The sequence below is a fragment of the Ambystoma mexicanum genome, chromosome 2q (assembly GCF_040938575.1).
Source record: "Ambystoma mexicanum isolate Mex_15411 chromosome 2q, UKY_AmexF1_1, whole genome shotgun sequence".
NCBI classification, from domain to species: Eukaryota; Metazoa; Chordata; class Amphibia; order Caudata; family Ambystomatidae; genus Ambystoma; species Ambystoma mexicanum.
In genome coordinates this window covers 1,031,765,675-1,031,785,324 of record NC_090924.1, presented here as the reverse complement: position 1 = coordinate 1,031,785,324, position 19,650 = coordinate 1,031,765,675, and the positions used below count along the sequence as shown (strand labels likewise).

General features: G+C 48.6%; 1 protein-coding gene across 2 annotated transcripts in view; it reads right to left on the bottom strand.

Annotated features, from left to right (window-relative positions):
- SLC25A40 (solute carrier family 25 member 40) overlaps nt 1-3,508 on the bottom strand; it is a 964,848-nt gene extending 961,340 nt beyond the window's left edge. Inside the window, exon 1 of one of the 2 annotated variants that reach the window (XM_069648384.1) lies at nt 3,266-3,508. The gene's annotated coding sequence lies outside the window, so the exon portion shown is untranslated. The remainder of the gene's footprint in view (nt 1-3,265) is intronic. The other variant, XM_069648381.1, reaches the window with a different exon arrangement.
- Nucleotides 3,509-19,650: the final 16,142 nt, after the last annotated feature.

Below are 19,650 nucleotides of genomic sequence, written 5' to 3'. Positions count from 1 at the left end.
CTGATGAGAGGAAAAGCACTGTCTCTCTCGTCTCCAGTGTTGGGTCTGTCGAACGGATTTTGTCCCCTTCGCAGACATGTATGTCGATGAGTCCCAGGCACGACGCCGTCCTGTAACTGAGCAAGCATCTGCCTTTGGTAGGGCTGCGAATGACGTGGATGTCCGTCGTCGTGGATTGGTTATCATGGATGAGCCGACGGCTGAAAAATCCAATCGATTGCAGAGGAGTTGTGGCACCCCATTGGTAGATCTTGGAGTTTTAGGGTGTCAGGGGCGGCCGGTTGGTGATCTGGTTGAATTCCTTCTCACCCATTATGTTAACGGTGGCTCCCGAGTCTACAAGGAAACAGAATTGCTGCCCTGCTATGTCAACGGGTATCTTGGGTGCTTCACGTGCTTCGCCTTCATCCATGATGAGATTCACGTATTCGTCGTGTGGATACTGGTTGCATTGGTCGAATTCCTGTTGGCCCCCTTGTGAGCCTCCCTCATATTGTGAAAATTGTTCCGGGGGCCCGTCATATTCGTCTCTGATGTGGGACACTTGCTCTTCACCCTCGTGCTCTTGACTGTCATCCATGGGGTATACCTCTTCGACTACTCTGACGTGCCTCCGTGGATTCTGGGCGTACGGGCGTGGTTGATAGGCCTGGGTTAGGGGGTTCCTGACAGGCGTTTTGAATTGGGAGGCAATTGGGAACTTTTGTGTCGGGAATGGTCTGCCTTCTCTGCAGACTGATTGGAAATGTCCCTCTCTGCCGCAGTTGCCGTGTCTCTGTGATATGGCGGGGCAGGTCCCTGCGTGAGGGAAAGACATTCCACAGCGGTAGCATTGGCGTTGTGTCCTCGGCGTCGTGGAATAGTTGGGGTTGACGCCCTTGTCCCCTTGTCTTGCGTGGCTGGCCTGTACCGCTGCAACGGTTTCAGCTCTCTCTTGTCTCGTCGAGGCTGTGTTCGAGATTTGGGACACTTGCTTCTCGACTCTCTCTAGAATCCTGGCCATCTGGCTCACTTCCTCTATGGTGATAGGTTTTTTAAGGAGTTGTTTCTTTAAGGTTTGAGACAAACAGCCTTCAATAATCCTCAACCGTATGGCTTCGTTGAGTGAGAAGGCTTCAAATTGGCAGTTGGCCCCTTTTATTCGTAGGCGGGTTATGAACTTGTCAATGGTTTCATCGACTCTCTGTGTACAAAGGTTGAATATGTATCTTTCATAGTCTCCGTTTGGTTCAATAACTAATCTTCTGTTTATGGCCGCTATTAGTGTTGGAAAGTCAGCTTGTTCTGCGGGGGGAATGGTCTTGGTAAGGACTTTGATGTCATTGACCGCCAGATTTAGGAACATGCTTCCTAGCAGAGGGGACTTGTCTTCCCCTGCAGCATCAATGAAGGTGTTAAAGTCCTCTAGCCAATCAATCCATCTTGGACCCTTGTCTGCTTGTGGCATCATTGAAAATGGGGGAGGCATGCGCCATGCTGTCGTTGCCGTGTTACTTGCAGGGGCAGGGGCATTTGGTGGTTGTTGGGCCTGAGGTGAGCTCATGCTGAGGGCTTATGCAGCGGTCCGCGTGTGTCTGGGTATGTGTGGTCTGACCCACCTTCGATGACTTCCAGGCTTCCGTTGCACCCGCTGATGGGTTGTCGTGTATTCGGCGTAGGGCGCTCTGAAAAAACACTCCTGGGCGATCAGCGCCTGGCACGTGGGTTCTCTGTAGTCTGGAGCCTGGTGGTGGGGTTGCTGCGTCACGCGACGCAGGCGTGGGGTCACCCGCTCTTCAACTCTGCATATGATTCTCTATCCCAGGAACGCGGGCTTGGGAATCGGGCAACGTCGCTGGGACCACGGGCGGAGGAGGCGGACTTGACCGCAGCGCGGATGCGCTGTCTGCACGGTGAGGCGAAGGACGGGCCTGGGATCAGGCTCGGCGCCGGGCTCGGAAATGCCCGCGGCGCGGATGCGCTGTCTGCGCAGCGAGGAGGAGGCATGCCTGGGATCAGGCTTGGCGCCGGGCGCGGAACTGCCCGCGGCGCGGATGCGCGCTCGGCGCGTTGAGGAGGAGTCGGGCCTGGGATCAGGCACGTGCGCCGGGCTGGAAGGTGCCCGCGGCACGGATTGGAGCGGTATCGTTGCACGCAAGGAGGAGGACTCGGTGGTCTGGTAGGTCAACTCGTCGCCAGATGTTAGGCCCGGACTGGGCCCTTGAAAGGAGGACAGACACACCGATGGAGAATATACGTCTTTCTTTATTCGTATACATGCATGAACTGAACTCAAGCTCCCTTCCCCCATTCTGACGTACTTCCTCACGTGATGTCTCCCAAGTGGCAGGGTTGCAATCTCTTAAGGAGACACGCGCCCTGCAATGGCGTAGCCCCGTAACAGCATCTATTGGATTTTTACACGAGTGAACCAATAAAACCTCTTGCACATAAAGTGGGCTGTCTAATGCTGCATTTTAACCCATTATTCAAAAGATTTTCTCGGTTTGGGGGGGGGTCGGAAAGCATTCTTGGTTGGTGCCACCACCCTCCCTGTGCTTGGTCGCTCTCGCATATGTGTGGCAAATATTGACGCCCTTCCAATTCCAATTCAAAAATTCACTACTCTCAAGGTCTCTAAGCACCCTAATATCCCGCCCACCCGCGCGAAAAAGTCTTCTGAAATCTTAATTACGTGTTTGGTCACACTTACACAATAAACAAACGGGATACACAGTAACGACGTGCATGGGGCAACAACTTAATCCCGCGAATCATCTGTAGTCTGAAGCTAAGCAATAGTTGTAAAATAGCAAATAAAGTCGCGCGCGTGGAGTGGGGAGCTAAACCTTTTGAGCTGTATGTAGTACAGCAGTTTAAAAAAGTGCCTAACGTCAACTGATCAAAACAGTGAATATGGAAAGAAAGGTGTCAGACGGTCACCTCTACATGGAGTCGTCAACACTCCCTTGACTGTTCGCTCTTCGCATATGATCAGCATACATATGACGGGTATACGAAAAACGCAGTATGTAAGATGCCCACTCACTGATGACCCTCGCGTGCCCTGAAAGATTCCCACTCCCACTCATTGCACCAGCGATTTGGGCGCACGTGACGAGAGAGCACTATCCCGTGAGTAGGCTTCTTTTTAAGATAGTGTCATATGTTTATTTTATCTTGTATATGTTCTCGTGTCATGAGTGGGTGGTATATTTCAGAGTGAATGTGCATTATATGTATGCAATGAATGGGCGCCTTCTAGGGCACATTCGGATCTTGGTACCTTGAGTTCAGCGAATCCCGGGGCATGTCTATGATAACTCCGCAAGACGGCTGCAACTGTTGCCTTCTGCAGAAGAGGATCCGTCTGCCGCCAGCTGCTTTCTGATCCGCATTGAAGACGCCCCCTCTCCTGAATGATACTATGAACTCTGTGCACAGGGACAGCCAGGAAAGTTGCTCTATGACTGCAGGGGGCGCTGTGCACAAAGTAGCGAAGGACGTCAAATACAGTACAGAAGCAGCGAGATTGGGAAGGGAAGCAACACGGATAGACACAAAAGAAGGACATGTAAGACGTTTCCACATGTGCCATAAAAACAAAAGGAAGACTGAAACGCCAACGTTCTTTCTGCAGACTCAACCAAAGGGCTAACATTCTATGCCTACTGACAGCTTAAAGTGAGGCAGCCACCACGGACACCACGCGGCTGGATTGGAAGCACTAGAATACCCAGCTTTTCCTATGGAAGAGGTTAAACAAAAAATTGCAGAATATGTGTTTTGCATTTGCGGCTTTGTTAATCTACAAATAAAAAAACCTGCTTCCTAAAAAAGTGCAAACATGTTTCAGTCAGTGGTTGGCACAGTTAAATAAAATGGCAAAGAATGAATGCACCCAACGATTTCCAAATCTTAATCTCCTTTCCTAAACCCCACAAGATACAGTACTGTTACATTCTTCTTTTTAGCTACATGCTTTCTAAATTTTCCAGTTGTGAAAAATTGAAGATTTTGATAGATGTGTGCACGTGATGTGACTTTGCTTGGATTTACTCTGTGTACTCTTGCCATTTCAAGTCGTTTTACATAAATGCCAACGTGTCCAATTCCACCAGGAGATGGTCATCCAATCCTGGGTCTACCTTTGCATTCTGGCACTTTTAGTCCTGGATTTCCCCCTTTGTAAACCCAAGTCTACAAGTCCTTGAATGCAAAGTTAAAACCAGGACTGTACTATTAACCCCCCCCATGGAATGGAGCATGTTGGCAGGTATACTGTTGTTTCTTTGAATTTTGGGACTTGTAGTTTTGTGTTCCCATTATGAATCCATGTCTACCGTGCAAGTTACAGAATTCAAAGACAATAACAGGACTCTGTGACTTTCTCAGGCATGGAATGATACCAAATGAGAGATAAACGCTAAGAGAGCACAAGGGGGGTGTACACGCAGGAGGGTGCACAATCACCTTAGTGCATGCAGTACATGGTAGATGCGGGTATGAATGCCATCATGGCGAGCGGCAGCCATCTGAGAAGTTACACCCAAGCGCGGTGAACATTTTTGTTCAATAGTATTAGACCCCTTGCATACATGCCAACCCTCCCGATTTAGGCGGGAGACTCGCAATTTTCTCATTAAAAACAGTACTATTTGTTACTGTCTCCCACCTAAAATAACAATATCCCCAATGCATTCCTATGGGGAAAATGCATTCTCCCGATTTCGGTGATGAAATCTCCCTCTTAGGGCTTTAGAATGTTGGCATGTCTGCCCTTGCATTAGCGCGAACACCACCTCCGCCCCGGGAAAGTCCATCAAATCCTCCATTGTTCTAAGAAAGTTACAGACCCTCGCGCCCTAGAAATAATGCGCCCTGCAAGGTCATGAGAAGGGAGCCGAGCGTCTCTTCGCAGTACCATCTCACGGAACAGATAGTAAGGCCCTCCTGCCCCCAACGATCCCCATACGAGAAATACAGTTTTGCCATGCTTTCATCCCAGGACTACTTCATGTCATGGCACTGTCCAACTCCAGACCACCGACCATAATACGTTTAAACCCCTCAATCGATCACTAAGATCAGTAGGTATGGCTATCGCGCCTTCAGAAATGGGTCACGTGATTTTTGCAGCGAGGTGCAGGGTAGCCACAAAAGTATTTATTTATTACATTTGTTCTACGCCCAGACCTTGAGGTATCACGGTGTAGTTACAGACAGTTTGGTTATTACAATCTTACACATTTTAGGAAAGGAGGGAGGAGGGCATAGATGCATGGGACACAAGGAGAGAGGGAGACAGTACAAAGTAGAGAACGACTAAAAGGTAGGGTAGGGTGAAACAAGTGACGGTCGCATGTATGAGTCAGAGGGTCGAGGGCGTTAATTAGAATTGTTTAAAGAGCCAGGTTTTCAACTTTTTTTAATTGCTGATAAGTCTTCGTTTTTTATGTTGGTTGGGAGGGAGTTCCAGTGTCTGGGCGCTAAGACTTTGAAGCGGCTGCCCCCTGCTCTTGAGATTTTGTGGCGTGGGATCTCGAGGAGGGAATTGTTACTCTATCTGAGGGATCTGGTGTAGGGTTTTATCAATACTGCGTTGTTGATGTATTGAGGGGCTTTATTGGCTCTGTTTTATCATCATTGAGGCAGAGGATGTTGTGGGCCATCCAATTTTGAATTAGTGCATAATATAGCCTAAAACTAAGGTGGAGGACCTTGGCAGTTGCAACTCTTTACTTTACTTTACTTTATTTAATTTATAACGCGCAACCAAGGACCTAGGGTTAAGAGCACACAAAAAGGCACGACAATAACAAACACACAGGAGTGGAGGAATTATACTAAAACCGTCCAAAAAGACAGACAGCAGATCGGTTGGATGTTCAGGAGAATAAGTGTGTCTTTAGCTTTTTCCTAAAGACATCTGTTGTCTTTAAGTCTCTTAGGTCTAGCGGAAGGGCATTCCATGCCCTACCTGCCACTTTCACAAAAGCCCCTTTCATAGCTTTGTTGGTGTTACAACTGGGAGGCTTCAATTGGTGCGAGTTGTTAGATCTGAGGAGTCTCACACTGGGTTTCTCAACAAGCAGTCCCTGCAGGTAACTTAGCATCACTCCTAGACGACATTTTTGAGTGATCAGCAGTAAACGATACAGTAGTCTAGATTCAACTTGGAGTCAATGTAGGCACCTTCTGGCCTCTGAAACAGGGTCTCTCCAACTAAGGCCTATGACCACTCTGACAGCACTATTTTGGATTGCCTGTAGGCAGTTACATTCTGATTTTGAGATGCCAATCAAAAGACTACAGCAATAATCCATTTTTGATCCTACGATTGCCCTGGCAATAGATTCCGCGTTGGCCTGTGTAATATACGTCCAAAGATGAGCTAGCAATTTTAGATAGTAAGTAGAATATGAGACCAGACTGCTAATGTGTGCCTTCATATTTAAATGCTGATCAAGGACGATGCCTAAGGTCTTAACTTTCTTTTTTGTGGCTATTTTACATTCAGTAATATGGAAACAGTCATAGGTGGATCCGAGTTTCTTGGTCATGCTCTGTCTGGGAGCGAGAAGCGAGTGAACCGTGTGAGTTAGTGTGACCCCGGCTCTTCCCCCCAAGCCCATGCCTGCATTTTCCAGGTGCTTGTTGCAACAATAACATAACATTGTTTGTGTTAGTAGCCAATTAATTGTTAGGCCAACTTCACCTCGGATGACGAGCCCAGCAGCATCCACGTCGACGGAGATGAACAGATGAAGATGGACCAATGGCCTGGCATCCCATATGGAGCAGGCCTATATGTATAGAGCTCATCCAGTTAGGATTGTAGAATTGTACTATATATGATTACATCATTAGTGACATTATTTGTGCTTATAATGAGCTGCATGTCTCTACGAAGCTCAGAACGTTTGGCAACAGCAGAGTTATTTGCTGATGCATTTATATTTTGAGGAAATAAATATTTGTTAAGCTTGCAAGCGTGTCTTGGGCCTTTTTCCCTAATGGGTTGTATTTTTTCTGGTGTGAGCGTGCAGGGGCGCACCTTCATTTGGTGACCCCAATGTGATCCCAGCGATCCCCGCACTGATGGAGGCTTCCAGGACGTTTCTCTGAAAGGGCCGCACCCACCTGCAGTGACCTTTCCCAGATGCGTAAGAATCAGGAGTTTTGCACGGTGTGGCTCTGCAGAGAGTTCATGCCATTGTAGGAACCCTGTGACGGAGGAGATCAGGTGAACACACACGTAGGGGAAGGGTATATGGGAAAGAGTGTGGGTTGTGAGCAAGTGGAGAACGAGGTTGTTTGTTTGTTGTTGGTGTGTCTTATTTGCTTTTATTATTATTGATTTTTAAGGGGAATATTACAGAAAGAAAAGCAGCCGTGTAGGGAGTCTCCTGGAGTGAGGGGATACAATATGATGTGATCTGGCATTTATAATGCGCCTGTACACAAGTGTTTCTAGGCGCGAGTAGGTGGTACCAATTATATTGTGTAACAGAGGAAAATGAATTAATACGAGCCCCACATAATTAGTGGGCTTGGGAATAGTAGTGGTTGTTATTTTAGCTTATTATTTTAGTTTTTGCAGTATTTTCTGTGTAGAGTGAAGGACCGAGGAGGAGCGTTGTTAAAATAGTGGCGTGTTTTGAGTGCATGGAGTGTGAGAGTGGGTGTGTGTGAATGGGAGGGGAGGGAAAGTAACGTGGGCTGACAGGGAGGAGGGAACAACTAAGTGATTTTTTCGTTGTGACATTTGCTGCGTGCGCAGTGCGCGATTAGAAGCGTAGGGACGCTTTAGAGTGCATTCATCTCACAATGGGAGGGGAGATCCCTTTAGACTACATGTACAGGGCCTTGCCCTTGTACCGGGAGAACATTGAGTAATATCAGCAGTGGGTGACAGAAACATAGGGGGGATGCCCCGCTCCTGGGAATTTCCGGAACATATAACTGACTACCTGCCTAGCAGCTGAATACAAGGGTGAAAAACTACGGAAGAGAAAGGAAACTTTAGATTTGTGGAAGATGATTGAGGACATAGAAGATACAAATGAGGGACGGGCACAGGGCTCACACAAGGGGGACAAGCAAGCAGAAGCAGGTTGGACCCTAACAGAATCCAAGGGGATATATCTATTACCAGTGCTCTCAGCGACAGGGTATAGATAATCCAACCTATGTATCCACACGGGTCACAGTCCCTCTGCCCTGTATATGCCCACTCCAGCAACCTATCCACCTCAGGCGTGCGCTGAGCAGAGCGAATTAGAAGGGGCCCTAGAATCTGCGCAAGCAGAACTAGCGCAACTGCGAACAGCGCAGAGCGAGGCAAAAGGGAGCAGTCTAGACGAGTGGAGAGCAGGGGACATTTTGTTCAGATTGGGCAGCACGGCAATAAAGGATGTGCACATAGAGAAAGAAAAGAGGACGGGCGAAAAGCCAGCATAGGGTCGGAACTGTAAGGTCTGACAGAGCCGATAGAGGCTTAGGTGGAGATCAGGGAGCAACGGGGTGGAGTACCTTGGATGACTTTGTGGAAGACAGTGAGGAGGAAGCACAACAGGCACTGGAAATAATGCCTCGAGTGGAGAGCTTGTGGGATGACAGGGTAAGAAGGTTTGACCAGATGGCAGTAGTGAGAAAAAAGGGAAGTGCCAGCAGGAAAGAAGGGAAGAGAGTAGGATAACAGATGCCTTTGATACACAAGGGCATTGTTAGGGCACAGTACGTGCCCTGGGCACAGATGGACAAGAACAATTTGATCAAAGCAATCCCGCCATTGACCACAGGGGTGGGGAAGTGGGTATACGCATTTGAGAAACAGACCACAGGGTTACCCCTTGCAGTGGGCGATATGAATAGTTTGATGGTGGTGATAGTGGGAGACCAGGCTGGAGATGTGTGGATTAAAGCAGAATACCCAGAAGTGAGGTTAGACGACGATGCGCACAATGGCGCACCGTTCAATAACATCAGGGCGCAGGTGTGGGGCGCGCTTCAGTGCACCTACCCTGACGCACCAGACATAGGGCCTCATTACACGGATGGCGGAGAACCATGGCGCTATTAGCGCCATGTTTCATGCCGGTAAAATACCGGCACCACCTTGGCGGAAAGGGGAATTACCTCCCCATTCCAAGGTTGGCGGGGCGGTAATTCCCCCTTCCACCATTGCCCTTCCCCATTCCCATTTTTGCCCCATAGGGCATAATGGGAATGGGGAAGGCGCTAATTACGGTACCGCAAATTGCGGTACCGTAATTAGCTCCCGGGTCCCTTTGCGGGTTGGTTTTTAACACCTGCAAAAAGCAGGCGTTAAATCCCCCAACCCGTAAAGGGACCTCATAGTAAGGCGGTAAGGATTTACCGGTACCGGTATTTTACCGGTACCGGTAAATCCTTACCGCCATCCGTGTAATGAGGCCCATACAGTCGATCATGAAATATGCTATGGGGGATGCCGAAGACCCTGTGCATTGCATGATTTTTAAAAAAAATGTTTAAATTAGTTTTTACAATGAACAATCAACATTCAACAAAACCAGCATTTTTCGTCATTACACTTTTGCAACATATATATATCGTTAAGTATCTACTGCTTCCCCTTTACTCACCCACCAGCTCGAGCCTACTCCACTTCGCACTCTCCTTGTACCCTTTTTGGGGGTTCCTCCCCCTCAGTATTCTGAGAGGCTTCATGATCGCTTGGGTAGTCCTGGGCTGACCCCAACAGTGTGGCCACTAGTTGTTTCCAGGCTGCCAGGGTTTGCACTTCCTCCTCCCCTCCCCTATTGCCCGCTTCATTCCACACTGCCGTTTCGGCTTTGCTCCATTTCTGGAGATCATTCCATCAAATCTCTACCTTCGGTCTGTTGCATGTTTTCCACCCAATGGCAAATGTACGCTCAGCCAGTATATAAGCCAGGTCCTTAAACTTGCTCACATGTTTTAATTTACGCGGTCTGGGGAACCCCCCCTTACATGCATGGCCACACTGATTCAATGTTTAGCTTGATCCCTTTCTCATTTAATCGGTGGGCAGCCTCTTCCCAGAACTTTCCAACTTCTGGACATGCCCAGAACATGTGTATCATCCCAGCGTTTTCTACCCCGCATTTGGGGCATGTTTGTCGTTTAGCGCTCTTGAACCGAGCTATCCTCTGGGGAGTCATGTATACCCTGTAGGTTACATACAGCTGTATCTGTTGTAGTCTCGCATTCCTAGACACTTTCTTGTGATACCCCTGCACCCACGCCCATACCCCATCACTGTTACGCTTACCTGGTATACACAGGGCCGCCACCCAGCCGGGTTATTCGCTGGTATGCTTCTCAGCTTTGCCCTGATGTGGTCTGCGGGGAAGGTTCTGCCTGAAATTACAGGAGGACTCTGTTTACGACTGACCGACTGGGGTAAGTATACTCCCTCCACCCCCGTATGATTTCAGTCCCTCTGGCGCCCTCTCCTCACTTTGTGGTAGAATTAGGCATGCTCTCCGTCCTGCCTTCTTTGCAGGGGTGCGTTGTCTTTCATGGGCGAAGGGGGTCCAGTTACCTCACTGACGCCGGCCCGTTTGATATTGTTCAGGTAGGTCTTATTGCTGTTCTTTAGTTTTGTTGCTATCCTGCATACCTTTATTTGTTTAAAGTCTCTTTTTTCTCCCTTAGGTATGCGGAGCTTCAGCGCGGCGAACTGGCTTGGTTGAGCCCTGCTGGTAAATGATGGCACATTAAGAGCGCTATGATGCGGTAAGTAAGCGCTATGTGCAGTGCTGCGAAGTCTTGCCTTTGCTAACCTGTGTTTTCCTTCCCTGTAGGTCGCGGTGTTCTTCAGCGTGAGTGGAATGTCCGGAGTGGTGCCAGCCAAGAGGCGACCAGCCAGGTAAGCCTTTTGAGCAGTTCGTAATTTGTAAATGTCTCTACTGCTTTCTTTAATGTTGCCTCTATCTTCCTCTTTCAGGTCGTTCTGTCCTGGAGGCGTGCAGGTTCGAGGAAGCTGTTCTCAGTAGCGGCGAGTGTTTAAAGATGAAGACTGCAGGTAAGATGCTGCTGCTAATGATGTTCCTTTTGTCTCCTTGCAGGTTTTGCTTCTCCGAGGTTCAAGGGACTAGCTGGACACGGTGAGCGTCACGTTGCAAGCTGCAAAGTAACGCGAAGCGTGTTGTCTTGCTCGGGTGTGGTTTAAATAGCTCCAACAAAATAGTCCAGGTAAAGTAGTCCCTAGCTACCACACCCAAAACACTAGACCGCATAGCTTGGTTCTTAGGAACCATTCTATGTGGATGCCTCCATGTTGGCTGACAATACAATAAAGTAGTTCCCAAGCACATTGTTTTTCATGGTGTATGAGCCTGGCGCCATAGGCACCAGGACTGGCCTCATGAGGGCTTTTGAAGAGGATGGCAGGCTCTAGAGGCCCGAGTCCTGACTCCACCTGGCCAATGGGTTTGCCAGAGGGGGTTTTGGGCGAGGGTCGTGACAATCACTCATGGATTTCCCTGCCTCCTCTTCCCAATCACGTCTTACTTGGGCCACTTCCTTCCCCACCCTAGACATCAGCAGATCATAGATTCAGGAAACCTCATGCCCTCCTGCAACATCGTACATCGTTTCAATGGCTGTGTCAGGTTGCTCTTCCAACATTACTACAGACCATGTCTCCCTTACCCGCCGTACCAATCTGGTTTAGGTAATGTACTGCCCTGTGTGTAAACCCTTTTCTTCTACCAGCACCTCAAATTCCTTTATTACCTCCTCTTGCCATATGTCTCCCATCGTAGCGATTCCCGCAGGTTCCCAATGCCTACGAATCATCATTCTCAGCTGCACATCTCCTCCAGTCAATGCCACTAACGGTACTTGCGGAAAGCACGGGGTTGGGTTCTCCATGGCCTGGCAAGCCTTCCGCCATATTTCCCATCCCAACTTCAACATCCCCGGGCACCCTTTTAGCTCAGATTTGGGTAGCCATATCAATTCTTTTTAAAAAAACAGGGCACAGTCAGATCTCAACAGTCTGGACTCGGATGTCCAGTCTTCAGTTAACCATTGAGCTACGTATTGCAGTTGGAGGCCAAATGATAGACCTCAAAGTTCGGCAGTTTTATACCCCCTTTTTCATACGTGTTATGTAATTTCCACAGGGCTATTCTGTTCCTAGATCCATGCCAGATGAAGCCCCTGCATATGCTGTGGAGTTTAACGAAGAACCGCTTTGGTATCATATATGGTATGTTCCCAAAAAATGTAATAGCCTAGGCAATACAACCATCTTCAACAGCGCCCCCCCTCCCAATCATAGCCAGGGGGAGCTTAGTCCAGAACCTCATGCTATTCTCAATGTTTGTTACCGCTTTCTCTGTGTTATGTTTATATTCTGCTTCCACCGTGTGATAGATGTCAATCCCCAGGTTTCTAAAAGTACTGGTCTCCTAGGGTATTTGTAAAACTGGCAGTTGTTCCCGCAGGACCCTTATATACCTCCCCAAGGGGAATATGCACGATTTCCTGGGATTAACTGCAATGCCAGAGAGCAACGCAAAACGCTCCATTAGCTCTAGGATATATTGTAGGTTTTCCTCAGGGTACCTCAAGAATAACAACACATCATCTGCATATAATGAAATCAAGTGTGGCCCCCCTTTTGTGTAGATCCCCACTTCCTCGTATTGTTGTCTCAAGTATATCGCCTTGGGTTCCAGTGCTAGAATGTACAGCATCGGGAACCAAGGGCATCCCTGTCTTGTGCCCCTGCTAAATTGCCACCTTTCTGAGATGATCGCCCCCGTCTTAACACTGGCTAGCGGTGAACTGTATAATAATTTCATTCACTTCCAATATCCGGGTCCCATCCCATATTCTTTCAGGGCTGCCATCAGCCAAAGCCATTTGACGGAGTCAAAGGCCTTTATTGCGTCTAATGACATAATTGCAATCTCGCGCGAGTCTCCTTCTGTGTGCTCTATGACCCGGTGGAGCCGTCTGAGGTTGTCGGATATGCTCCTTTGTGCGACATATCCAGTCTGATCGGGGTCTATCAGTTTACTTATGATCCGTTTCATTCTGCTTGCCAACACTGCAGTGAGTTTCTTGCTGTCCTGGTTCAGCATCGACAACGGTCTATACGACCTACAGTACATGCTTGGCTTATTAGGTTTGGGGAGTGGTATAATGATCGCCTCTCTCAGGGATTCTGGCAATGTTCCCATTTCATAGGCTTCATTTAACATTGCTAGCAACGGGGGGAGCACTTCTTTCTTGTACATTTTATAGAACTCGCTGGGGAGGCCGTCTGTGCCCTGGGTTTTACTGGTGGGTAGTTGTTCAACCATTGCTTCTAATTCTTCCAATGTGATTGGGGTGTCTAGGTCCTCTCGCTCTTCTGCACTTAATTTAGGTAGGCCAGTATCCTCTAGTGTTTTGGCTATCTCGCTACCCTCACCCCTCCTGCGTCCCCATACAATTGTTTATAAAATTCTAGGAACTCCCCGTTCATGCCGTCTTGGGTGTCTAAAATTTGTCCTCTCTCTCTCCAGTTACTGATCTGATCATTGGTCTGGGGGTCTCGTTTTTATACAACCATTCCAACAATCTCCCCGGCTTATCCCCCCCAGCGTGCTGTCTCTCTATGTATTTCTTATAATTTAAGTTGCATAATCTCTCCCAGTGTCCCACGCATTCCTGCTGCAATTGGTTTATGGTTTCAGCATCTTCCCGGGACTTACCCCCTCTACCCAAGACTGTCTCTAGGTTTGCAGCTCCTCTATTATGCCTCCCTGCAGCCCTTTAGATTTGGCTATAGCTGATCCTCTCATCACCACCTTAAATGCTTCCCATAGAATGCCGGCTGATTCAACACTCCAAGTATTATTTTTGAAGTATTCTACAATGTCTTCCCTCAGGTCCTCCCTAAACTTTGTATTTTTCAATGCTTCGGCTCTGAGTCGCCATGTTGGGATCCCAGCTCTAGGAGGCACATATTGCCATGTTAAGACCAATGGCGAGTGGTCCGAGAGGACCCTTGCTTTATATTCTGATCACACTATTTCTTGCATCATCTCCTGTGAGACAAACATATAGTCTAACCATGTATACAAATTTTGTGGGGCCGAGCAGTGCGAGTATTGTCTATCATGCGGGTGGTGTAGCCTCCACATATTCTCCAGCCGAAGGTCTCCCAACAGGGTCTTTAGCATTCTGGCGCAGGGGTGGGTTTGTCTAATTTCCTATCTGACCTGTCTACCCTTGGGTCCAGCGTACAGTTAAAGTCGCCTCCCCATATGACCACCCCCACCCCCAGTTACAGGCTCATTTTACTATACAGGGTCTTGAAATATGCCACTGTGTCTTGGTTCGGGGCATATGTGTTGATAATGCATATTTCTCTGTTTTCTACCAATCATCGTATTGCCACCATCCTCCCACTTGCCTGCGCTGTGGTCTGTAGCAGCTGGAAAGGGACATGTGGTGCCACCCAAGTGATCACCCCTCTGGCATAAGCCAAATATGTTGCACCTATGACAGTCCCCTTCCATTTCCTCTGTTTCACCTCTTGTTTGTCTTTCGTGAGATGTGTTTCCTGCATTAGGGCAATATCTATCTTCTGCCTTTTTAAGTACATCATAATCTTGTTCCTCTTCAGGTAACTATTGAGCCCCCTGACATTCCAGGTTAGTATCTTAAGGTCCCCCATACTTCAACCGTTCCCAGTCCCCACCTCTGTCCCTCCACATTTCCGCTTTTAAGCACCAGCATGCGTGTGTGTGAGCTCGTTCCCTAACCAACAACACTGCAAATCCCCCAACTCTCCAACCACCCCCCACCCTTCCCGTCCCCAACTGTTGCCCAGCTCCATCCCTGGATCTCAGGCGATCCTCCATTTAGTTCTGCCTTGGCTTTCCAGTGCTAGGAATTTAGCAGGGAGTTACCATGCTACCGGTAACCTATCCAACCTACTACTGGGGTATATTGTGTGTGCCCGTAGCCTTCTGCTTAAAACCTAACTCTATTCTCAGCTTACGTTTGCCCTGTTTTATATTCAGGTCCCAATGTCCTAGTTTATACAGCACCTCTGCCTCTGGAGCCACTGCTTCTCTTCTCTGTTACATCCTCCTTCTGTGTGCCTGTCCATCCAGCCACTCCGTAGCATCCTCTGGGGTTTCAAAGAACAGGGCCCTGTTTTTGTGAAACACTTTCAGTTTCGCCGGGTACATCAGCATATACTTAAAACCCGCCTCTCGTAGCCGCTTCTTCACTGTCCCATAGTTCAGTCGCCTTCTCTGCACCAGGAGAGTATAGTCTGGGTACGGTGTGATAGGCGCGGATGGTCTTTGTATCGTTCCCCCTCTTTGGAAGAATTCCAGGATCTTTTCCATGTCTCGGTAGTTCAAGATTTTGGCAATTATCGGTCTCTGGGGGGGGGGGAGGGGTGCTGCCGGCAGTGGTTTCCTTGTCAGGGCTCTGTGCGCTCTCTTCACCGTGAACCCCTGCGTAAGTGCCCCTCCCTCTATTTCTTGCAGCAACATGGTCTTGGTGTATTCTGTGGGGTTTGGTCCTTCTCCTCCTTCCGGGAGCCCCACAATACGTATGTTTCTGCGGGCCGTCCTTCTGCTCCCTCCGCTCTGTTTTCTAGGTTGCTCACTTGTTGCCGCAGTATGTGGATCTCCGAGGCATGTGACGCGCAGGCGGCTGAGTTTGTGTTTGATTCTTTCTTCAGTTCACCTGTGCGTTCTGCTATTTTCTCAGTAGGTTCACATCCTCTTGTACCGCCCCAATTTTGAGGTCTAGAGTTGTTTTGATTTCCACCATAGCTGCCTCCAGTTTGGTTTCCCATGCAATTTTCAGGTCAGCGATCGCATCTAGGATCTGTTAATCATTTCGTGCTAGTGCAGTGTCTGTTTGCGGGTTCCTTTCTCTGTTCCTGGTTCCCTCGGATGACTGAGGTGTTTTGGTGAATTCTTCCATTGTTGATTGTTTCCCTTTTGTTTTGGGCAACTTGGATGCCATCCTGGTGCCTCGTAGTGTATCGGATCACAGTAGGTGGTGCTAGTTTCTCGGGCCCTTCATTCAACTTCAGCTAGTCTAGTCCTTGGTGCTATTCTGGAGCTGCCGGCAGTGCCCGCTGGGTGTGGGTTGCATCCGCGTGTATTAGGGTGCCTTGAGATGCCCTGGTAGTCCAGTGCCTGCTCCTTTACCCCTGAGCGCTCAAACGTATTTCCTCACTGTCCGGACAGATACCACCATCCGTGATTGACATGCGCCCTGGAAAGTTGAAGTTCTCTAGTGCTATTGTACACTTGCTCTTGCGGATTCTTTTGGTGTCTTACTCAGCAGTGGGCTTTTTGGATGGGTGTACAGATCGTGTTTTACTGCACCTGAAGGTGTGCATGTTTCAATGCCTGTTCTGTAGCGGCAGCGATTCCAGTGGGCCTACTTGCCACTTTTTGGATTATATCAGTTCTACAGTGTTCTTGATCGCTGCCCTGACGTAGCTCCACTTCCTTGTGTCAGTGTCTACCGGCCGGTTACTTATTTTGTATTGTTCCCCTGTTTGTCCTTTCCAGGGCCATATTATGACACTGCATTCCACCTTCCACTCTCCTGGCCGTGTTGCGTGATCTTTTTTGCACTTGGGTTGGGCTGCAGTGTTTTCTGTGGTCCTTCCGCTGTATACCCCTTTTCAGCCATCGGGGTAACTTCTTGTAATGCTCCAGTGACCGTGCCTCCCTGCGAACATACAGCGTCGCTGCAGTTTTCTCGTCCTTATGCTTTGGTAATCAGCCTGCCCGTATTGTGCATCTGCTCTGCTTCCGCGGAGTGCAAGAACTCTTATCTCGATGTTCATACGACAATTACACTGAATTAGCTGGCCTGTACACTCCAGCTCCACATGCGTTACGTCTCCGCACACAGCATCTGCTACAATGTTTCTGATTCTGCCCAGGAATTCCCCTTCGTGATCATCCGGCAGCAGCAAAATTGAGAAACTTTCCTGGGTTACTCCTGATCCTGTACTTTGCTGTACCAATCACTGGCTTTGTGGGGGTTATGAGTGCCCCCTGGGCCGGACACTATGCGCAATCCTGGTTAAATCGCAGGGCGAGGCAGTGTGTCCATGAGCCCTTTATCATCCGCAGCCGCTGCCTCCAGTGCTATGCAGTCTACATTCAATCCCTCTGACGCACGTACCTTGCTCTCGCAGACCTCCTAGATACTTGGTGCTGCAACGTATCTTCCGACCGGTTCTCCACTGCGCTGTGGCAGGCACCCTCGTGTTTAGCAGCTTCCTGCACGGCCGCTGTCACCTTTTTCCTCCCTCCGGTCTTGTACGCAGCGACCCGGGTCCGCTCCTCTTAACCTGCAGCGCGGTTGTTCTTTCCCCTGGTGCGACAATCTTACGGCAAGTCCCTTTGTTCTTGGCCGGACGCCATCTTGCTTTTGCCCACTGGCAGAAGTTTGCAATCTTCTTTAGCTCCCGGTTTACGAACCGTGCTGATATTTTCACCGGGCCCTCAACCACGGTATGCTCCTCATATTCATAGTTCCACAGTTCCAGAATGGCATCTCCCAGTTGGCTCGGAGCGTCTTTTTTCTTAGGATCACTGCAGGATCAGCAGGAGCCCATAGGAATCGCATCCTACTCTGTGGCCATTTCTGCAGTACAGATTAAGGTTCAGGAGCTCTGCAGAGCGGAGATGCAGGACCAGTGGGACCAATCAATTCCTCCTTTCTTCTTAGTTATCAAAAGGGGCTTACCGAAGGAAGTGCAGAAGGTGCTAGACAAGATTGTGGGCATTGAAGGGGTCCGTGGAGATTCAGAGTATAATAATACACCACTGCAAACGAATAACGGAACACAAAAGAGAAACAGCACCACAATTGCAGGCAAATGAGGCGAAACTGGTACTAAGGAAGCTGGCTAAGATAGCTGTAGAGGAGGCATTGTCCACACCTGCACAGACGGATGCGACAGAGAGCCTACATGGGTCCACAAATATTCAAATAGCAGCATTTTGGCCAGAAGGAGGACAAGGACATTGGGGAAATGGACAGCAGTACTCCACCCAGGAGTGATATGATATGATATGATATGACATTTGTAACGCGCCTATACACAGGTGATTCAAGGCAACAAGGAGGTTGCAGCATGGGGGGGGCAGATTTAGTGGGTAGAGGGGGCTTTGGAGGGATGGGACCCAGAAGGGCGGGTATGGGTTCCTCACAGTGTTGGAACTGCGGGAAGTGGAGACATTTTCTGAGAGTGTAGAAGAAGGCCAGTGGTTGGATATAATACATACAATAATTATCAGTCAGTCAGTCAGTAAAGCTTTATTCAGCAGATTTGCCTTAAGCACACACAATAAAATACAAAAGCTAAAAAGTAATACATTAGTTAAATACACAGGGATAGGCAATTCATAATAAATTTGTTTTTTTTAAAATGAATAAAAAACCCAGCCAAATTAATCAAACATTTAAAAATGACATCCTACGGAGCCAAGCTCAGTGAATACATTAAGCTACAAAATACACATTTTTCTCTCCAGCAGTGGATTTACAAAGATTTATGGCGTCCGCAATGGTATTCACCCATGCTCTTTTGAACAGTGGCATCAAGTATTTGTTTCTCAAATCACTGTAACACAAGCAGAATAGTAGGAAATGGGTAATGGTCTCACGATCGAAACCACACATTGGACACATTTAAGAATTGGCATCCCTCCAGCCACTTGTGAAAAGCGACCGGCAATGTACTGATCCTGAACTCCAGGAATAAGGTGAGGGCACTGTGAAAAACCCAAGGGATTTTCACTATACAGAACCTCGGGGAGCAGGGTAAGGGCACCCGATGATGAAATACGATATCCCCTTCCCTTTGAAATCTTTTCTGCATCCTATTATACAGGAGTTACGGATTTACCAACTGCCCCCACCCCTTTTTCTGTCAAACACTGAGACGCGGAGGAGCGAGAGTGGGAGGATGAAGATTACCAACATAGAACCACAGACACGAAAAACAGACTCTCCTCTTTCTACAGTAGATTGTCCCACTAACGAGGCCAGGCAAAGTCAAGCCTCACTTTACCATGCAGACCTGAACATGATCACCACTCCCAGAAAGTATAAAAGGCAGGGTAGGAAAGCACATTTTGAGTGAGTCAGGGATGCTGGAAGGTGCTGGAGAGAAGGAGAAAGCCCTAGTGATCTGCAGAAGCCCTGGAAGTCCTGGAGGAGGAGAAAACTGCCCAAACACTGGCCCTGCTATTTGAGAGGAGACTGCAGTGTGGAGGAGGGAGCTATACTTCCAGAAGGCAAGACCAGGGGCAACTGGGATTGCCTAGCGGTACTGACAGCAGAACTCCTCCCCTTGGACCAGACAGGCGAACCCAGGTACATGAGGGGCAGGAGGTAAGACCCTGACCTCATTGAAACATCCCACGTGTGGCTCCTAGAGCTCCCAAAACATTGAATGCTATTTTGGGGGGATGTGAAGTGGGAGAAAAATTATCACAAGTGCATTCTGGGACTGGGAGTCCAAAAACATATTTTTGAGGATTGTGAACTTTGTAAGAGGGGTCTGAGCCTGGCAGAGGGTGACCCTTGTGAACTTTGTGACAGGGGTCCGAGCCTGGCAGAGGGAGACCCTTGTGAACTTTT